The 18495-nt window shown below is 48.1% G+C and overlaps 1 protein-coding gene, 1 long non-coding RNA gene and 1 pseudogene across 9 annotated transcripts in view; 2 read left to right on the top strand and 1 right to left on the bottom strand.

Annotated features, from left to right (window-relative positions):
- LOC140406199 (uncharacterized) overlaps positions 1 to 18495 on the bottom strand; it is a 64419-nt gene that overhangs the window by 24675 nt on the left and 21249 nt on the right. The window contains exon 1 of one of the 5 annotated variants that reach the window (XR_011939075.1): positions 1971 to 2221. The exons of 2 other annotated variants lie outside the window; for them this stretch is intronic. The gene's annotated coding sequence lies outside the window, so the exon portion shown is untranslated. Of the gene's footprint in view, positions 1 to 160; positions 2222 to 18495 lie in introns of those variants that run through there. 2 more of the 5 variants (XM_072494339.1, XM_072494338.1) reach the window with 2 other exon arrangements.
- Positions 2370 to 6371, top strand: LOC140406202 (uncharacterized; annotated as a pseudogene).
- LOC140406204 (uncharacterized) lies at positions 8953 to 14912 on the top strand. 4 transcript variants are annotated; one of them, XR_011939082.1, is made up of 3 exons: positions 8953 to 9140; positions 11183 to 11305; positions 12861 to 14912. It is a non-coding gene; the product is annotated as an uncharacterized lncRNA (long non-coding RNA). The 4 variants fall into 4 exon arrangements; XR_011939080.1 differs by lacking the exon at positions 8953 to 9140 and adding an exon at positions 10586 to 10623; XR_011939079.1 differs by lacking the exon at positions 8953 to 9140 and adding an exon at positions 10586 to 10641.

Below are 18495 nucleotides of genomic sequence, written 5' to 3'. Positions count from 1 at the left end.
CAATGTCTTTGTGAGAGAGAGAGAGACCTGGGCCAAGCTTTGCAGAGTCTGCACCCTCCCTGGATTCACTTCCTTTCCCTTCAGTTGCTGCAAGTGACCAATTGAAGGTTAGAATGAGAAAAGAAATGGAAAGGGGGAGAAAAGAAAGTGTTTTACTCACAGATGTTGGAGACAGGAGGACATTTCAGTCTGTGTGAAGCCCAATCTCCTTTCACATAAAGCCCGCGCTGATTGGAGGACCAGCGTCCTTCCGGTCCTAACTCTATCCATTAGCCAACACCTCACAGGAAGGTCAGGGGCTGTGCTTTCCTCCACACATGCGCAGCTTCCCCTCACCCTTGGACATGCGCAGTACCTGATCACCCGCCCGTGCGGCGGATAGAGCGGGTTCCCCAGCGCGGGGGATTGTGGGAGCTACGGCCGACACTGTCCAAACTCCTGGTGGTGAAAAGTGGAGGAGGCTTGGGTGGTTGTGTGCGAGCTTGGTGTCCGCCCCCGGGCCGATTCGAAAGGCAGGCCGCCTCTGGGAGCTTCCTGGATTGGGTGAAACAGCAACTCGGCGCCCATTGTTCCTGGTCCCCGAGGGAAGGGGGAGAAGACCGGTTTCGGAGTACTGCGACCAGTCGTGTTTCAAGTCAGCGGTTGAGCTGCGGAGACGCTGCTTTGGACTGCGAGGTTTGCTGTCGGCGGTTTTGAGTTTGCCCAATGGAGGATGAAGGAAGGATGGCAGCTGGATAGGCTGCTGGAAGCGGCGGGTCGGAACTGGGAGTGGATACCCAATGGGCGGCCCGTGGCCTGCAGCCCGGGGTGAGTTGCTGCCGTTCCTGGGGTCTCCGGGGGTTCGGCCCACCGGACGCCCTGTGGGCGGTTGGGACTGACTCTGGGACTTTCTTCCCCGTTGTCGACTGTTGCCAACATTGGAGCGACTCTGGCCGCTGTCATTGGAGGACTTTGAGGACATGTTGTTCCTTGTGAAATTTTGGCTGGAGCGCCAGGGTCATGATGTGGAACGTGCAAAATTAATGGACTCTTTTTTTTTATGGACTTTTCTATGAGTACTAAGGGATTTTGTTTTCATGTTTTCTTTGCTTTCGTTTTCTTTAGCAGCCTATGACATTCAACTCATTTTGGGTTTCCCTGAAATAGTAATTAGTAATTGTGGTGGAACGCTAGTTGGTGTGAAACTGCTCTCCCTCCGAATGGTCCCATGCCTTTGGGCGGGGTCTAGGAGGGGGGAACCCTCTCTCCTCCGCCGCGCCCGGGTCTGGCTCTCCGGAGGTCTGTGCTCTTAGCGAGGAGGGGCCTTTCCCCCGGGGTGTCGGCTGCAGGGCGGGGTGAACGGGGGTGGGTGAGCGGGGATTAGTGTTCGGTGATTGATTCTATCCTGTTAAATCTTTTCTGGGGTGAATTGAGGCCTGGTGCCTGGTCATTGGGTTTGATATGACACTGTTAAAATGTATCGAGGCCCTGTGGGTCATATTTGTTTCCGAAGCGGCCGTATTGTATCGGGGCCTTGTGCCTCGCGACTGCTTGTTTTATGTGTTTAGAGGCCGTTACCTCGAAATGTACTCGTGTCTTGTGGTTTTTTGTTCCTTTTTTCTTTGGAATGGTCGTTGGGTTTCGAGGCCTTGTGCCTCACGACTGTTCGTGTTTTGTGACTGTTCGATTGTTACTTTAACTATGCGTAGGGCCTGTGCCTTGCGGCTGGTTGTGATAAGTGACTGGTTAACTGGTATCTGGAAACGTATTTCGGCCCTGTGCCTTGCAGCTGTTTGTGTTCAATGACTGTTACAACGTTATTGTGAAATGTAATTGGGCCTTGTGCCTTGCAGCTGTTTTGTGTTAAGTGACTGTTTAATCGTCAATTTGAAGTGTAATGAGGCCTGGAGCCTTGTAAATTGGTTTCTGTAATAATTGTGACGACAATAAAAGAGTTACTCCCAGATGTTGGAGACAGGAGGAGGTTTTACCTTCACATCCGCTGTGACATCACAATGGAGCCCTGCCTGAATTAGCCAATTGGAATTACTCTATTCCGAGGTGTCGTCACTGGGTTCCAGTGCGCGGACGCGGGAGGTCCCGCCCGTTCAACCTCTACACCTCGAGACCAGGTTTCCAGGCAACCGGCTGACTGCTGCGACCGGAGCACGAAGCCGCTCGGTGATCTCCCCCCTGCCTGAGACTGTGCATGTCTAAAGGAGAGTGGAAGCTGCGCATGTGCAGGGAAGCTCACCTCCTGACCTTCCTGCTGAGGCATTGACCAATGGGAAGAGTTGCACGATCGGAAGGACTCTGGTCCTCCAGCCAATCAGAGCGCGGGGTTTGTGTGACTGAGCTTCACTCCGGCGGAAACTTCCTCCTGGGCCTTCAGCAAACAAACTTCCAGACACCGCTGGTTCTCCAGCATTCTGCACCTTTCATCAGCAGTGACGCAAATGATCATCCCCACCCCCGGCTCAAATGAGCTTTACACGTCTGGAGGGGGAAATACCAGGGGCCGAGGTAACGGAAGAACTCAAACTCTTCCTTATAATGTGTAGTGAATGTAGTATCTCTGATCAGGGAGGTATCAAACCTCCACCATCTCGACCTGGGGGTGAGCCCTCGAGCAGAACCTCCAGAAAATCAGGGGGGGGGGGGGGGGGGATGGGCCGCATGTATGATGTTCCCTGTGGTGCAAACGGACACCAGGCCGTCCTCGGCACGAAGAAGTCGGCGATTCTAGTCTGACATTGCTGTGGGACTGGAAAGAAGGTAAAATCTCCGCCCCTCGGGTGCAAAGTTCTCCAAACATCCACATAATCCACCTCTTCACAAGCCGAGACCAACGCCCGAGCCTGGTAACCGGGTGCTTATCTACCAGAGGATATAAGTGGCCGTTGAAGTCACCAACCACAAAAGAGTTAGTCGAAGCTAACCGCAAAATCCACAAAAGCCTTCACAATGAACTCTGGGGAGTCATTCGGGGATCCATAAACATTCATTATTGAAACAACATCTCCATGCACCAAACCTCTAATGATCACATATCTACCTCCTTTATCCTTGGTGCAGGTTTCAACCTTAAAAGGGATATTTTCATTAATAAGGATTGCCACACCCCTGCTACTTGATGACAAACAGGCGAAAAAAATCCTTCCCACCCAATCCGGCCTCAATTTAAAGTGTTCCTCATCATAGAATCCCTACAGTGTAGAAGGATGCCTTTCAGACCATCGATTCCACACCTGCCTTTGAAAGAGCACCCTACCGAGGCCCATGCCTCCACCGTATCACTGTCACCCAGTAACCCTACCTAACCTATTTGAACACGAAGAGGCTTTTTTGCATTGTCAATCCACCTAACTTGCACATCTTTGCCCTCTGGGAGGAAACTGGAGAACCCAGAGAAAACCCAGGCATACACGAGGAGAAGTTGCAAACCAGGCAGTCACTCGAGGCCCAAATTGAACTTGTGTCCCTGGCGCTGTAAAGCATCTGCGCTAACCACTGTGCCACCTTGCCACACCAAATGGGTTTCCTGTAATAAAGCTATGTTGACTTTCTCCTTACGAAAGGAGAGGATCTTTTTCCTTCTGATAGGGTGATGGATGCCCCGTACATTCCCTGAGAAAATTTGCAGATTAACTGCCTCCATTTGTTAGGCGACAAAGAGAACAGGAACAGATTTTCACACCACAATCGGGTATGTGCCATGACCCCCTCCTCCAACTCAGTTTACACCAGAGGCACCAAAGTATCCCCAAACTATTCCTTTCACGGACAAAAGGCCCGTCTGTACCAGATTAGGATAAAGTCAACAACACATAAACCCTCCCATAATAACAAAAATACAAAAGAATCACGACCACAATAGATCCAAGAGGACTTTCCTCAATATGACTAAGGACCCGGAGGGTTAGCCCCACGGCCAGACTGTCGTTCCCCTCAGGATATCTTTTCCAAACTGAGAACAAGAAAATAAGGGCCAACAAGGGAATGGGGATCGAATGTCCTTCCCACATTTTAGACCCACCCATGAAGACCTACATCCACCACCCCCCACCCGTTGGCAATGGCACTACTCGGTTCTGCCACGATTAACGCTGGGATAATAGAAGAAAGCACACAGCACATCTACTATAACTGAGATAAGATAATACAATTCCCTGCAACACTCGAGGAGAAGAAGACATTCAAGCGGGACTTACAGAATAATAACTCCCTTCAACAGGATAAAAGATAACAAATTCAGACAACACCACCATGACAGTGAAAGAGTCCGGATTAGAGCCTGAGTTAGTCTGAGCTGCAAACCATCCCTCCAAATCTTTTCCCTTCATGGATTAAACGAAGACCAAGGCAGCAGTCGGATTATCGAAAGTTATGACGGAGTTGTCAAATATAATTTTCAGGGTCACAGGACAAAGCGACATAATTCACTCCCACAGCCTTCAGTTCCCTTCAAACTTCATCAAAGTCTTGATGCTTCGTTTGCGTTGCTGTTGAAAAATCCTGGAATAAGGTAATCCTCACTCCCTCATGGAGGCAGGCCCCACCTCGCCTTACCCAACTCCAGGACCTTCTGGTGATCTTTCAAGTTGTGGAAGTGAATGATTACAGGCCTGGGATGAAAACTATCCCTCAGCCTCAAAGACAGGATCCGATGCCCTTTCTAATTTGAAACACCCAGGCTTCACACCCAGCTTGAGAGAACGTGGCAGCCGGTCCTCGAAGAACCTAACGGGAGCCTCACCCTCCACACCTTCTGGCAGGCCGATGACTCGGATGTTCTTTCTCTGATCCTCGGTTTTCGGAGTCCTCCAGGACCTCCCCCACGTCACTCGGCCAGTTTTCCAAGGATTTAATTCTTGCCTTCGCCGAGGAGGCAACTTGCTCAACATTCAGGATTCTCTCCTCGGGCTCATTGTGTTTTGCAGCTCGGCCTCATGAGCTCACGGAAATTGAGTCAGCACACTCAGCCTCTGGTCAGTAACACGGAGAATGTCGCTGACATAGATCGGCCAATGATTCCATGGAATAGACGAGCAGGCTCGATGGGCCAAATCCAACTGCAGGTCCTATTTGTTATGGTCTCTGTATCCAGGACAGGAAGCAGTGAGCAGGGATCTGTCAATCAGCCTGAATCAGCACCTTTTAGGAGAATTGGGAGGGTGAATATTAGATACAGCAGAGTGAGAATGGAGGGAGAGTGTGTGGGATGGAGATTTACAGCATTTGGGGAATAAGAGAGGAAAGAATGTTCTCTAGAAACTAGAATTGTCTGTTCTGAATTTCTAATCAGTGCTGACAGTGATGTCTTTTGGAAATTGTTTTTCCAGGATATTAGAAGAGGAGGAATTACAGACAGAAATCTCTAACATCCCGTCTCAATCTGGCTGAGTCTCTCAATTCCTTGGAACTGAATATCACCGGGGTTTGAATCGAGAAGGAGAAATGTTTATCTGTTCTTTCGGCTACAAACGATTTTAACCATCAGTGTGACTGGAAAAGCACCGTGACACACACACCCGAGTGAGAGTGTTCCAGAGCATTGACTGTGGAAAGAGCTTTAACCAGTTACACAGCCTGAAAAGACATCGCACCATTTACAGCGGGGAGAGACTGTACACATGTTCTCTGTGTGGATGAGGCTTCAACTGATTGTCAAACCTGGAGAAACACAAAGAGACCTCAAACAATGGAGAAACCATGGAAATGTGGGGACTGTGGGAAGGGATTCAGGGCTCCATCTCAGCTGGAAGCTCATCAACGCATTCACACTGGGGAGAGGCCTTCACCTACTCTCAGTGTGAGAAGGGATTCACTCAGTTATCCAACCTGCGGATACACCAGTATGTTCACACTGGGGAGAGGCCGTTCACCTGCTCTTAGTGTGAGAAGGGATTCACTGATTCATCGAACCTGCGCAGGCATCAGCGGGTTCACACTGGTGAGAGGCCGTTTACCTGCTCTCAGTGTGAGAAGGGATTCACTACTTCATCGAGCCTGCGGACACACCAGCGAGTTCACACTGGGGAGAGGCAGTTCACCTGCTCTCAGTGTGAGAAGGAATTCACTTGGTTATCCACCCTGCGGAACCACCAGCGAGTTCACACTGGGGAGAAGGCGTTAACCTGCTCTGAGTTAGAGAAGGCATTCAGATATCCATACACCCTGCAGGAACACCAGCGAGTTCACACCTGGAAGAGGCCATTCACCTGCTCTGAGCAGGGGAGACATTCAATGAACCATCCCAACTACGGAGACACTAGCAAGTTAATTCTGGGGAGAGACCATTCATCAGCTCTCAATGTGGGGAGGGGTTTGTGATTCATCACACCTGTTGTGACTCCAACAAGTTCACAATAAATTACAGATGTTGGCTTCGTTGTTATTGTTTCTGCTCTCACTGACATCCAGGACTGCATTTTGTTCATTCTGACATCTGGTGAATGGTGATGATTGGAGGGTTTCTTTCTGCTGGATTGGCCGGTTCTAACACCTCTGCCTCCGGTGGGCTGACCATTTTTGAGGCTAGTTGCGATTACCTGGTTCCAAGTTTGACGAGGAGCACAGAATGAAAAGGTGTTTGCACGTTGGAAGATATTCAGTTCCCAAAGCAGCCACGTTGCCATGAAGGTGGGCTGTGGTGGTTACATGTTCTTTTGTCTAATTTATCTGGATGTTTCTCGCAGAAGGAAACTGTCATGGTATGAGGGGCAATTTGTCTGGTAGATTGGGAAATTACAATAAACATATCACTGAAAGTGGCAACGCAGGTGGATAAGGAGCTAAGAAGGCAGACGGCATGCTTGTCTTCATTGGTCTGGGCATTGAGTATAAAAATTGGCAAGTCATGCTGCAGCTGTACAGAACCTTAGTTAGGCCACACGTGGAATATTGCCTCCAATTCTGGTCACCACATTACCAAAAGGATATGTCACATCCAAGGCTGGAATCGAACCTGTGTCTCTGGTATTGTGAGCAGCTGTACCACTGTGCCGCCGAACTGTATTGCTTGATTAGAGATGGGTGTGTGGGAAAAACTTTATTTAGGAGCAAGTTTTAAAAAAAATTATTTTTATTCAGGTTTTTATCGAAACAGAATTTTTACATAACCATTAACAACATTTAACAAAACAAGGTGAACGTCAACATTATATAAAAAAAAAAGAATATGCAGTAAGTAAACATTCCCCCTCCCCCCGGATTGCTGCTGCTGCTGACATTTACTGCTCTCCTAGAAAGCTGCCACCTCCGAGAGAACCCCATCATGGACCCTCTCAAGGCAAACTTTATTTTCTCAAGACTGAGAAACCCAGCTATGTCACTAACCCAGGTCTCCACAATCGGGGCTTTCTAGTCTCCACATTAAAAGGATCCGTCTCCGGCCTACCAGGGAGGCAAAGGCCAAAACCTCGGCCTCTTTCGCTTCCTGAACTCCCGGATCGTCTGACACACCAAAGATCGCTATCTCTGGACTCGGTACCACCCGCGTGTTTAGGATCTTGGACATTGCCTTAGCGAATCCCAGCCAGAATCCTTTGAGAGCCGGACATGCCCAGATCATATGAATATGGTTCGCTGGGTTTCCCGCACATCTATCCTCAACCCCAAAGAACTTGCTCATTCTTGCTGTCGCCATGTGTGCCTGATGGACCACCTTAAACTGAATTAAGCTAAGCCTGGCACATGATGAAGAGGAATTGACCCTATTTAGGGCTTCCACCCACAGGCCCGCATCCAGCTCCCCGCCTAGCTCCTCCCACTTGCCCTTAAGTTCCACCACTGGGGCTTCCTCCGCCTCCTGTAGTTCTTGGTAGATGCCCGACACCTTCCCCTCCCCAACCCAGGTGCCAGAGACCACCCAATCCTTTATCCTACGTGGGGGTAGCAACGGAAATGCCACCACCTGTTTTTTTAGAAAGGCGCATACCTGAAGGTATCTGAAGGCATTTCCAGAGGGCAGATTAAATTTCTCCTCCAGCTCTGAACTAAAGAGGTTTGTGTGCACACAGATATTGACATGAAGGGTTTTTTATATTCACAGACCCTGAAGCAGATTATTGCAAGTCGCACTGAGGTGATTTCAGGTGGTGCTATTCCCATGTGTTTGCTGTCCTTGTCCTTCATGACAGTCAAGGTTATGAGTTTAGAAGTTGATGTCGAAGGTCCTCTGTTGAGTTCACAGATCATAGAATTTACAGTGCAGAAGGAGGCCATTCAACCCATCGAGTCTGCACCGGCCCTTGGAAAGAGCACCCCACTTAAGACCACGCCTCCACCCTATCTCCTTAACCCAGAAACCCCACCAAACCTTTTTGGACACTAAGGGCAATTTATCTTGGCCAATCCACCTAACCTGCACAGCTTTGGACTGTGGGAGGAAACCGGAGCACCCAGAGGAAATCCATGCAGACCTGGGGAGAATGTGCAGACTCTGCACAGACAATGACCCAAGCCAGGAATTCAACCTGGGACCCTGGAGCTGTGAAGCAACTGTGCTGCCCCAACCACTGTGCTACCGAGTTGCCCTACCACTGTGCTACCGAGTTGCCCCACCACTGTGCTACTGTGAAACATCTTGTAGATGGTACACACACTGCCACCATTGTGCTCTGGAGGTCAAGGGAGTCACTGTTTCAGGTGATGGATGGGGTACTGAGCAAGCAGATGCTTTGTCCTGTGTAAAACATGATGTGGAGATGCCGGCGTTGGACTGGGGTGATCATTGTAAGAAGTCTCACAACACCAGGATCAAGTCAATAGGTTTGTTTGAAATCACAAGCATTCGGAGGACTGCTCCTTCATCAGGTCTCACTTCACCTGATGAAGGAGCAGTGCTCCGAAAACCTTTGATTTCAGATAAACCTGTTGGACTTTAACCTGGTGTTGTGAGATGTCTTACTGCATAAAACAGACTCCATAATTTGAATAAGACTGGCTGATAAATAATAATTGTTGTCGGAAAGGACTGTGACCGAGAATATATAACCAATTCAGTCCACTTGAAAAAAGATCTGCTCTTCAAAGATATATCCGAAGAAATCCCATTTGATGTTTTTAGTTGAATTTATTGCCTCAGCAGCTCACTCAGATACCGGACTGGCAAAGGCATTGATTGGACAATAGCTGGGAACAATGATCCAAAATGTTCTGTGAGTGAAACATTTTCTCTTTAACCCGGAATGGACTCTGTCAGAGTTAAAGGCAATACCAGGCTAAATTACATTGAATATACAGCACAGAAACAGGCCATTCAGCCCAACCCATCTCTGCCAGTATTTCTACTTCACTTCATCCTCCTCGCATGCTTTCCCATCTTACTCTATCAGTGTATCCGTCTGTTTATTTCTCCCTCATGTCTTCATCCAGCTTCCTCTTCAATGTATCAATGTTATTCACCTCCACCACTCACTGTGGTAGTGAGTTCCACATTCTCATTACTCTCTGGAAAGAAGTTTCTCCTGAATTCAGTTTTGTTCTTCCCCCTACAAGTGGGGAACACCCTCTGTGTTTATCAAAAGCTTTGATAATTTTAATGACCTCAATTAGCCCCTCGACCTTGTATTTTGAAAGGAGAAAAGTGACCAAGCCTTCATTGTGAAAGTGAAAATCGCTTATTGTCACAAGTAGGCTTCAAATGAAGTTACTGTGAAAGTCCCCTAGTCGCCACATTCCGGCGCCTGTTCGGGGAGGCTGGTACGGGAATTGAACCGTGCCTTGGTCTGCTTTAAAAACCAGCTCTTTAGCCCTGTACTAAATCAGCCCCAGACTTTGAGAATAGAAGATTCACTGAGAATGGGTGGGCTAGGCTGGTCTTTATGAATTAGATGGTTGATCAGACTGTTCATGGACAGGTACTTGGTATTTGGGAGTAGTCGAGGAATTCAAGTGGCAGTCATCAATAAAGCATTAATTTTCATTTGGACACCACATTTTTAAAAAAAAATTAGAGTGCCTAATTATGTTTTTGCAATTGAGGGGCAATTTAATGTGGCCAATTCACCTAACTGGCACATCTTTGGATTGTGGGGGTGAACCCTCGCACACACAGGGAGAATATGCAAACTCCACACAGACAGTCAACTTGGGCTGGGAGGATACCAAGGTCCTCAGCGCCGTAGGCAGAAGTGTTAACCACTGTGCCACCGTGCCCCCCTGTTGGTTATCGCATTTGACTTAATAAAAATGCCAAGGATTTTCCTGGAACATTGTAAAACAAAGTTTCACGAAAGTTGTCGAAGATCTTGATGTGACACAAAATACTGCTATCTCAGAAATTCTACATCTCATTCCCCCACATATTCTCTCCTTCCTGTTCATTTCGAAACTAATTCATTCCACTATCGTCCTGCTTTTCCCCAAAATCTCCTCCCTGAAGGCGCTGACTCTGGATGAGGAATGGCGGCCACAGCACCCACAATCCCCCGCGGTGAGGAAACCGCTCCATTCGCCGGGCGGGCGGCCGGACTGCGCATGTCCCTGGGAGCGATGGGAAACTGCGCATGTGCAGGAAGATCCCACCTCCTGACCTTTCTGCTGGGCTCTTGACCAATGGGAACAGTTGGAGGACCGGAAGGACTCTGGTTCTGAGGGAAAAGGAAGTGAATCCCCAGGGAGGGTGCAGACTCTGGAAAGGTTGGCTCAGGTCTCTCAGTAGGTTCACGGATTGTGCGAAAATTGCTGGCGGTAAATAGTGAGGAGGATAGTCTTTGGTTGCAGGAGGACAATCTTTAATATTGACAAAAGTAACCCTGAAGCGTCCATCTAATTCAGTTAGAAATTATTGATCATCTCTGCTTGAGAACCTTCATTGGCAGAAAGTTCCAGATCATGATCAATCACTACCTCCTGTATCTTAACCAACTGATACAATCCTATACATTAAAAACAATTTTCGTCCTGTTACATATTTCCGTTAGGATGGCAGTCTTCATGAAGATTTCCAGGGCTCTCTGTCCACGATTGTAAGCAGTGAGCATGGATCTGTCAATCAGCCTGAATCAGCACCTTCAGGAGAATTGGGAGGGTGAATATTAGATACAGCAGAGTGAGAATGGAGGGAGAGTGTGTGGGACGGAGATTTACAGCTTTTGGGAAGTGAGAGAGGACAGAATGTTCCATAGAAACTAGAAATGTCTGTTCTGAATTCCGATCCTGTACTGACAATGGTGTATTTTGTAAACTCCTTTTACAGGGTATCAGAAGAGGAAGAATTACAGACAGAAATCTCAAACCAAACCTCACGTCCCGATTTGACAGATTCACTCCATTCACCGGGACTTGAATATCATCAGCCTTTGAATTGAGAAGCAAAAAGGTTTGTCTGTTCTTCCTGCTTCAGATGGTTTTAACCATCAGTGTGACTGGAAAATCACCGAGCCACACACACCCGAGTGAGAGTGTTCCAGAGCACTGACTGGAAAGAGCTTTAACCAGTTACACAAACTGAAAATAAACAGCAGGGAGAGACCGTACGAGTTCTGTGTGAGCCTTCAACTGATTGTCCAACCTGGAGAGACACAAGGACACCAGCACCATGGAGAAACCATGGAAATGTGGGGACTGTGGGAAGAGATTCAGATTGTCATCTATACTAGAAACTCATCGACGCATTCACACTGGGGAGAGGCCGTTCACCTGCTCTTAGTGTGGGAAGGGATTCATTACGTTATCCCACCTGAAGAAGCACCAGCCAGTCCATGTCGGGGCGAAGCCATTCACCTGCTCCACATGTGGGGAGGGGTTCAGTACTTCATCTGAACGGCGTACACACCAACAAGTTCACACTGGGGAGGGACCATTCACCCACAGTGAGTGTGGGAAGGGATTTACTCAGGTATCCAATCTGCTGGGCCACACTGTCACTCACAGCAATGAGAGACCCTTTAAATGCTCTCACTGTGGGAGCAGCTTCAAAAGGTCTCACAAACTGATGAACCGTGGGTTTCCTCCGGGTGCTCCGGTTTCCTCCCACAGTCCAAAGATGTGCAGGTTAGGTGGATTGGCCATGATAAATTGCCCTTAGTGTCCAAAATTGTCCTTAGTGTTGGGTGGAGTTACTGGGTTATGGGGATAGGGTGGAGGTGTTGACCTTGGGTAGGGTGCTCTTTCCAAGAGCCGGTGCAGACTCGATGGGCCGAATGGCCTCCTTCTGCACTGTAATTTCTATGATAACCATCAGTGCATTCACACTAGGGAGAGACCGTTCAGCTGCTCTCATTGCACAATGAGGTTTCAAAACTCATCCCATCTGCTGACACACCAGATCCTGCACACCGGAGAGAGGCCGTTCACCTGCTCTCAGTGTAGAAAGGGATTCACTCAAATAAGCAACCTGCGGAGACACGAGCGAATTCACACTGGGAAGAGGTCGTTCACCTGCTCTGATTGTGGGGAGGGATTCACTCGGTTATCCCACCTGCAGGCACACCAGCGAATTCACACTGGGGAGAGGCCGTTTATCTGCTCTGACTGTGGGAAGGGATTCACTCAGTTACCCAATCTGCAAGCACACCAGGAGTTCACACTGGGGAGAGGCCATTCACCTGCACAGTGTGTGGGAAGGGATTCACTTGGTCAACACTTCTGCTGAGACACCAGTGAGTTCACAAGTGATGACAGGGGTTGGATTCTGCTGTTATTGCTGCTGTTAATCACATCCAGGACTGAACCATGTTCATTCTGACACTTGGTGAAGTGGGAGGGTGGGAGAGTTTCTTTCTGCTGGACCGGCCGGTCTCACAACTGTACTTCCAGTGGGCTGATGCTCTTTGAGCCTGGGAGAGCACATTTCCACTGAAGTGATCCATGAAAGCTGATGAAGGACATTTATTTTATCCTGAATAGTAAATCCTGTTTTTCCCCCATTACAGGTAGATTTAAAATAAACACAGAAAGAACTGGAAAAACGCAGCAGGACTGGCAGCATCTGTGAGAGAGGAAACAGAGTTAATGTTTCACGTCCAATGTAACTCTACCTGAGAGCTAAAGAGAGGGAGAAATGTGATGGGTTTGATGCTGGTGAGAAAGGGGGAGGGTCAGACAGAACAAAAGAGAAAATCAGCGATAGGGGAGATTAAATGATAAAAATGTCCTGGAACGACTTCCAGTGGAGGCCCTGAGTTTATCGGCCGCACACAACGTGGCTCCTGCTTGGAAGCTTGGGTTTCTGGCCCTTTCTGCCCGGTTAATGGGCGCTTTGTTTGTAAAAAGTGCAGAATAAGTGGAGGGAGTTGGTTTTTCCTCCAAAGTGGAATATCAGCAGGTTACAACACCGGGCAAAAGTCGAGTATAGCCTTAGCTTGAGATGGAGGATCTGTGTGGTGCAGCAACTGAGAGTATGGCGGAGTTGGAGGATGTTTCGGCAGCATCGGAAAGAGATGCAAGAGGACTGGTCCAGGGCGATTGAGGAAACAGTAGCCCCTCTTCGTGGGAGGGTGGAGAGGGTGGAGGAACGCCTGGAGTCACAAGGTGCAATGATCCGAGAGGTGGAAAGGACGGTGTTGGATCCCAGTGATCAGATCGTGTTGCAGGAGGCAGAGATGGTGATGCTGGGAGAGGCTTGCAAGGTGCTGAGGGCGAAGGTGGACGACCAGGAGAATCAGTCCAGGCGACAGAATCTGTGAATTGTAGGTCTGAGGAAGGAGTGGAGGGAACGAGTGCCATGGGCTATGTATTGAAAATGTTCACTAAGCTGGTTGAGGAGGGGGTCTTCAATAAGGCCCCGGAGGTGGATTGGGCCCCCCGATCATTACAACGGAGGCCGAGAGCAGGGGAGCCGCTGCAGGCAGTGATCGGCTGGATGCACCAGTTCCAGGCGAAGGAGAGGATTCTGAGGTGGGTGAAGTCGACGTGAGACTGTAGCTGGGAGGGGAATCTGATCCGGATCTACCAGGACATTGGGGCCGACCTGGCCAAATGGCAGACGGGTTGTAACAGGGCCCAGGCGGCGCTCTTTCGACCAAGGTCTGGTTCGGGGTGTTGTATCCGGACAAACTCTGGGTGACTTTCACAAGGGCAAAGGACATTATTTTACGATGTCAGAAGAAGCGGATGACTTGGTCAAGGAGCTTGGTTTGGGGGAGGAGTAATGGTGGGATCTGTTCTGTCTCGACGTGTATATACAAGTTTTGTAAATGTTACGTTTTTTGCATGTTATGACTCGGGCTCATATGGGTGGGTTCTTCCCTGAGGTTGAGGACAGATGTGAGAGGTACAGGAGGGGGCCTGTCAATCATGTTCACATGTTTTGGGTGTGCCCGAAGTTCGGGGATTCTGGCCATTGATTTCCGAGACCCTGCCGGAAGTGTGGGGGTGACGATGGAGCCGTGCTCTTTAGTGGGGCTTTCATGTGTTTCGGATCTGCCAGAGCTGCTGGAGGGGAACGGGGTCTTCACCACTCTGATTGCCCGGCGGCGAATCTCACTGGGTTGGAGGTCGGTCGCCCCACCGAAGATATCGGCATGGTTGGGGGATTTGACGGAATTTCTGCAGTTGGAGAAGACTTAAGTACGTTCTCCGAGGGTGAAGAGGTTTCTATTTAAGACGGAGGGTCTTTCTGTCTCTATTTGAGGATCTGTTTGTCGCCGTGGGGGGGGGTGGTCAGTTGGGAAAGGGATGTTGGGGTAGTTTCGGGAAGAAAAGGGGGAAAATGACAAACTGTTTGAAAGCCAATGGTATTTGATTGTTGTTTATTTGTATAATTGATTGTGTTTGGAATAAAATACATATATTAAAAACACAAACTAAAAGTCTAATGATCTTCTCTATTATTGGTAGAAAAAACCCATCTGGTTTACTAATGCCCGTTAGGGAAGGAAATCTGCCTCCTTACCTGGTCTGGACTACATGTGACTCCAGATCCACAGCAATGTGGTTGACTCTGAAATGGCCCAGCACAAAGCTGTAAGAATCTGCAAGGATGTTTATTCCATAGAATGGAATTCGACAGTGCAGAAAGGGACCACGGGGCCCATCGAGTCTGCACGGACCCTACCAAGAGCAGCTACCTCAGTATATCCCCCCGCCATATCCCCATAATCCCACTTAACCTGTATATCTTTGGACTGTGGGAGGACTCCAGAGCGATGGAGGAAACCCATGGAAACACGGGGAGAATATGCAAACTCCACACAGACAGTCACCCAAGGCTGGAATTGAATCCGGGTCGCTGGCACTGTGAGGCAGGAGTGATATTATGAATGAAACCGGACTATTTGCATGCCAGACATCAAAAGCAGCAATCAATAGACAGAGCTAAACGATCCAACAACCAATGGATCAGATCTGAGCTCTGCAGTCCTGCAAGTAACTTTGAGCCACACAAATGCCAGGCAATGACCACCTCCCTCATGAGAGAATCTAACCACCTCCCCATGTCATTCAATGGCATTACCATTGATAAATTCCCCACTATCAACATCTTGGGGGTTACCATTGACCAGAAACTGAACTGGACTAGCCATATAAATACAGTGGCTACAAGAGTGGGTCAGAGGCTGGGAATCCTGCTGTGAGTCACTCACCTCCTAACTCCTGAAAGCCTGTCCATTATCGAGAGGTCAGGGGTGTGATGGATCACTCTCCACTTGCCTTGATGAGTGCATCTCCAAAATTAAAGAAGCTCAGCACCTTCCAGGACAATTCAGCTCATTTCATTCACTCCACCACCAAGGCACAGCAGCAGCAGTGTGTGTACCATCTACAAAATGCACAGCAGGAACTCACCGAGGCTCCTGAGAGAGTACCTTCCCACGACCATATAGAAGGACAAGGAGAGCAGACAGACAGGAACACCACCACGTGGGTGTTCCTCGCCAAACCACACACCATCCTGATTTGTAAATATATCACTGTTCCTTCAGTCGCTAATAGCATAGTGGATGTACCAACACCACATGGACTGCAGTGGTTGAAGAAGGCAGCTCACCAGTACCTTCTCTAAGGCAACTAGGGATGGTAAATAAATGCTGGGTCGAGCCAGCAAAGCCCACATCCCGTAACTATGTATTTTTTTATTTAAAAATTCGATTGGGCCAATAATGGACTTGGGAGAAATAATACTGAGTAAGAACTGTCCACAAGTTGGACGGGGGTAAAGAGGGAGCTGGAGAATATTTTACAGTCTCGTTTTATCTGTTGCTTAAAGCATCTGTCCTTATGTACCAGTAACTTAGAACTCACGGCATTCCTTCAGGAGAAAAGATTGCGTAGATGTTACCGCAGGCGGGGCCAGAACAGAACTGGAAGAGAACGGAGTGAAATTGAGTGAGGGGTTGGAGAGAGAGTTCTCGTCCCCCTCTAGGTGTGGACTGTAAGAATCCTGGGGGACTCCGTGCTTCGGGTTTTCTTGTTAATTAGTGAACATTAAATTAAATTCTATGACTGGCTGTGGATTTATTTTGAATTTGATTGTTACACTGCTCCTGTTTTTATTCCTGTTGTGATTACGCTCTGGGTAAGGATGGTTGACAGGTGACAGGGTGGGAAATTGTGGTTTGGGTCTTCACTGACCAAATGTTTTATTGATCCGAAAGGTGTAAAAGGGACCAAACTCCAGCAGAAATCGAGCAGAGCTGAGAACAGACGACTTGCTGTGTGGGAACAGGGAGATAAACAGTTCCCAGAGGACAGAGAAAACAAGAGTGCCTGGAATCCTAGACAACACCCTGGTGTCAAGGCCACCATGTTTTCACTGCTTGGCATGGGAATGCTGACTCCCTGTACCGGGGACGGAGCGTGGGGAAGACAATTGTTTGAGAGTTTGGAGTGGCTTGGGCGGGTACAGATGGTTCAATGACAGACTTTGTAATTGGTCCGTTCAAATGTTATCTCGGCAATGATTGGGTTAAATCAGTCTCCATAGACTTTGTGATGTAATAAGAAGGGATTCCCCGAGCACAGAGATTTGTTGAGGTTTTACACATTCCACTGACTGGGACCATGGCATCTGGGGCAGAGCAGGGAGCATTTACCTGGAGATGGTGCTTCTACCCAGAGTGTAATGGGAATGCTGCTGCACTTTGATATTACTGCTGAGACACAGGAACAGGAGCAGGCCATTCGGCCCCTCGAGCCCACTCCACCATTCAATAAAATCAGGGCTGATCTGATTGTGGTCTTAACTCCACTTTCCTTCCTCCACCCTTTCACTCCCTCTTCAATCAAGAATCTATCAAATTCAATCTGAAAACATATTCACTGACCCTGCTTCCAGCACCCTCTGGAGAAAGAGAGATTTACAGACCCACGGCCCTCAGGAGAAAAACAATATTCTCATCCGCGTCTTAAATGGAAGACCCCTAATATTTAAGCAGTGTCCCCTAATTCTAGTCTCTCCCACAAGGGGAAACATTCTCTCAGCAATCTCTCTGTCAATTCCACTCATGATCTTATTGAAACACATGAGATCCTCTCTCATTCTGCTAAACTGCAATGGATACAGTCCCAACCTGTCAAACCTTTCCTCAGAGGATAACCCCCTCATTCCAAGAATCCGGGGAGTCAACCTCCTCTGAACTGCTTCTGATGCAATTATCTCATTTCTGAAATAAGGAGACCCAAACTGTACACAGTGCTCTAAAAATGGTCTCACCAAGGTCCTGTACAACTGCAACAAAACATCCCGACTTGTTTATTTCAATCTCTTTGCCATACACAACATTCCATTGTGCTTCCCAAGTGATTTCAACTCACTCGATAAAGCCTGATTAAACTGTTCAAGGACCCGATCGAGCCACTTGCTGTACCTGCAAACTAACTTACTGTGACTCCTGTACACGGACGCCCAGATCCCTCTGTACCTCATCGTTCTGTAATGTCTCACCATTTAAATAATATTGTTTTATTTAATCCTTCCTGCCAAAGTGGACAATTCACATTTTCCCACATTATCCTCCATCTGTCGAGTTTTGTCCATTCACTTAATGTCCTTTGCAGACTCCTTATGTCCACTTCACAAATTACTTTCTGAACTATGTGTCATCAGAACATTTAGCCACCATACATTCAATCCCATCACCCAACTCATTGATATAGATTGTAAATAGTTGAGGGCCCAGCACTGATCCTTGTGACACTCCACTTGTCACATCTTACCAACCCAGAAATTACCCATTTAAACCTACTCTCTGCTTCCTGTGAGCTAACCAATCCTCTATCCCTGCTGATATGTTAACCCCCTACATCATGAGCTCCTATTATGTGTAATAACCTTTGATGTGGCCCCTTGGAAAATACCTTCTGGAAATCTAGATAAACCACATCTCCAGGTTTCCCTTTATTGACATTCCTTGTTACTTCCTCAAAGAGCCTGGATAAATTAGTTCATCCCTGAATCTCATTTTTAAACATTGTGTTTCAAAAGAAAAGGTCTCCTCCACCCCTCTGGCTCCTTTGCTAATTACCTTTGAGGGGCTCACTCTCTGTTAAAGAGCCTGCCAACCCCTCTCACCCACTTTCCCCAAAGTGAATGAATTTAATCAGAAAAAGACCAAAAAACCCAAATAT

This window comes from Scyliorhinus torazame, unplaced genomic scaffold (assembly GCF_047496885.1).
Source record: "Scyliorhinus torazame isolate Kashiwa2021f unplaced genomic scaffold, sScyTor2.1 scaffold_359, whole genome shotgun sequence".
NCBI classification, from domain to species: Eukaryota; Metazoa; Chordata; class Chondrichthyes; order Carcharhiniformes; family Scyliorhinidae; genus Scyliorhinus; species Scyliorhinus torazame.
Note: the sequence above shows the minus strand (reverse complement) of the source record. Positions and strands in the feature narration are given on the sequence as shown.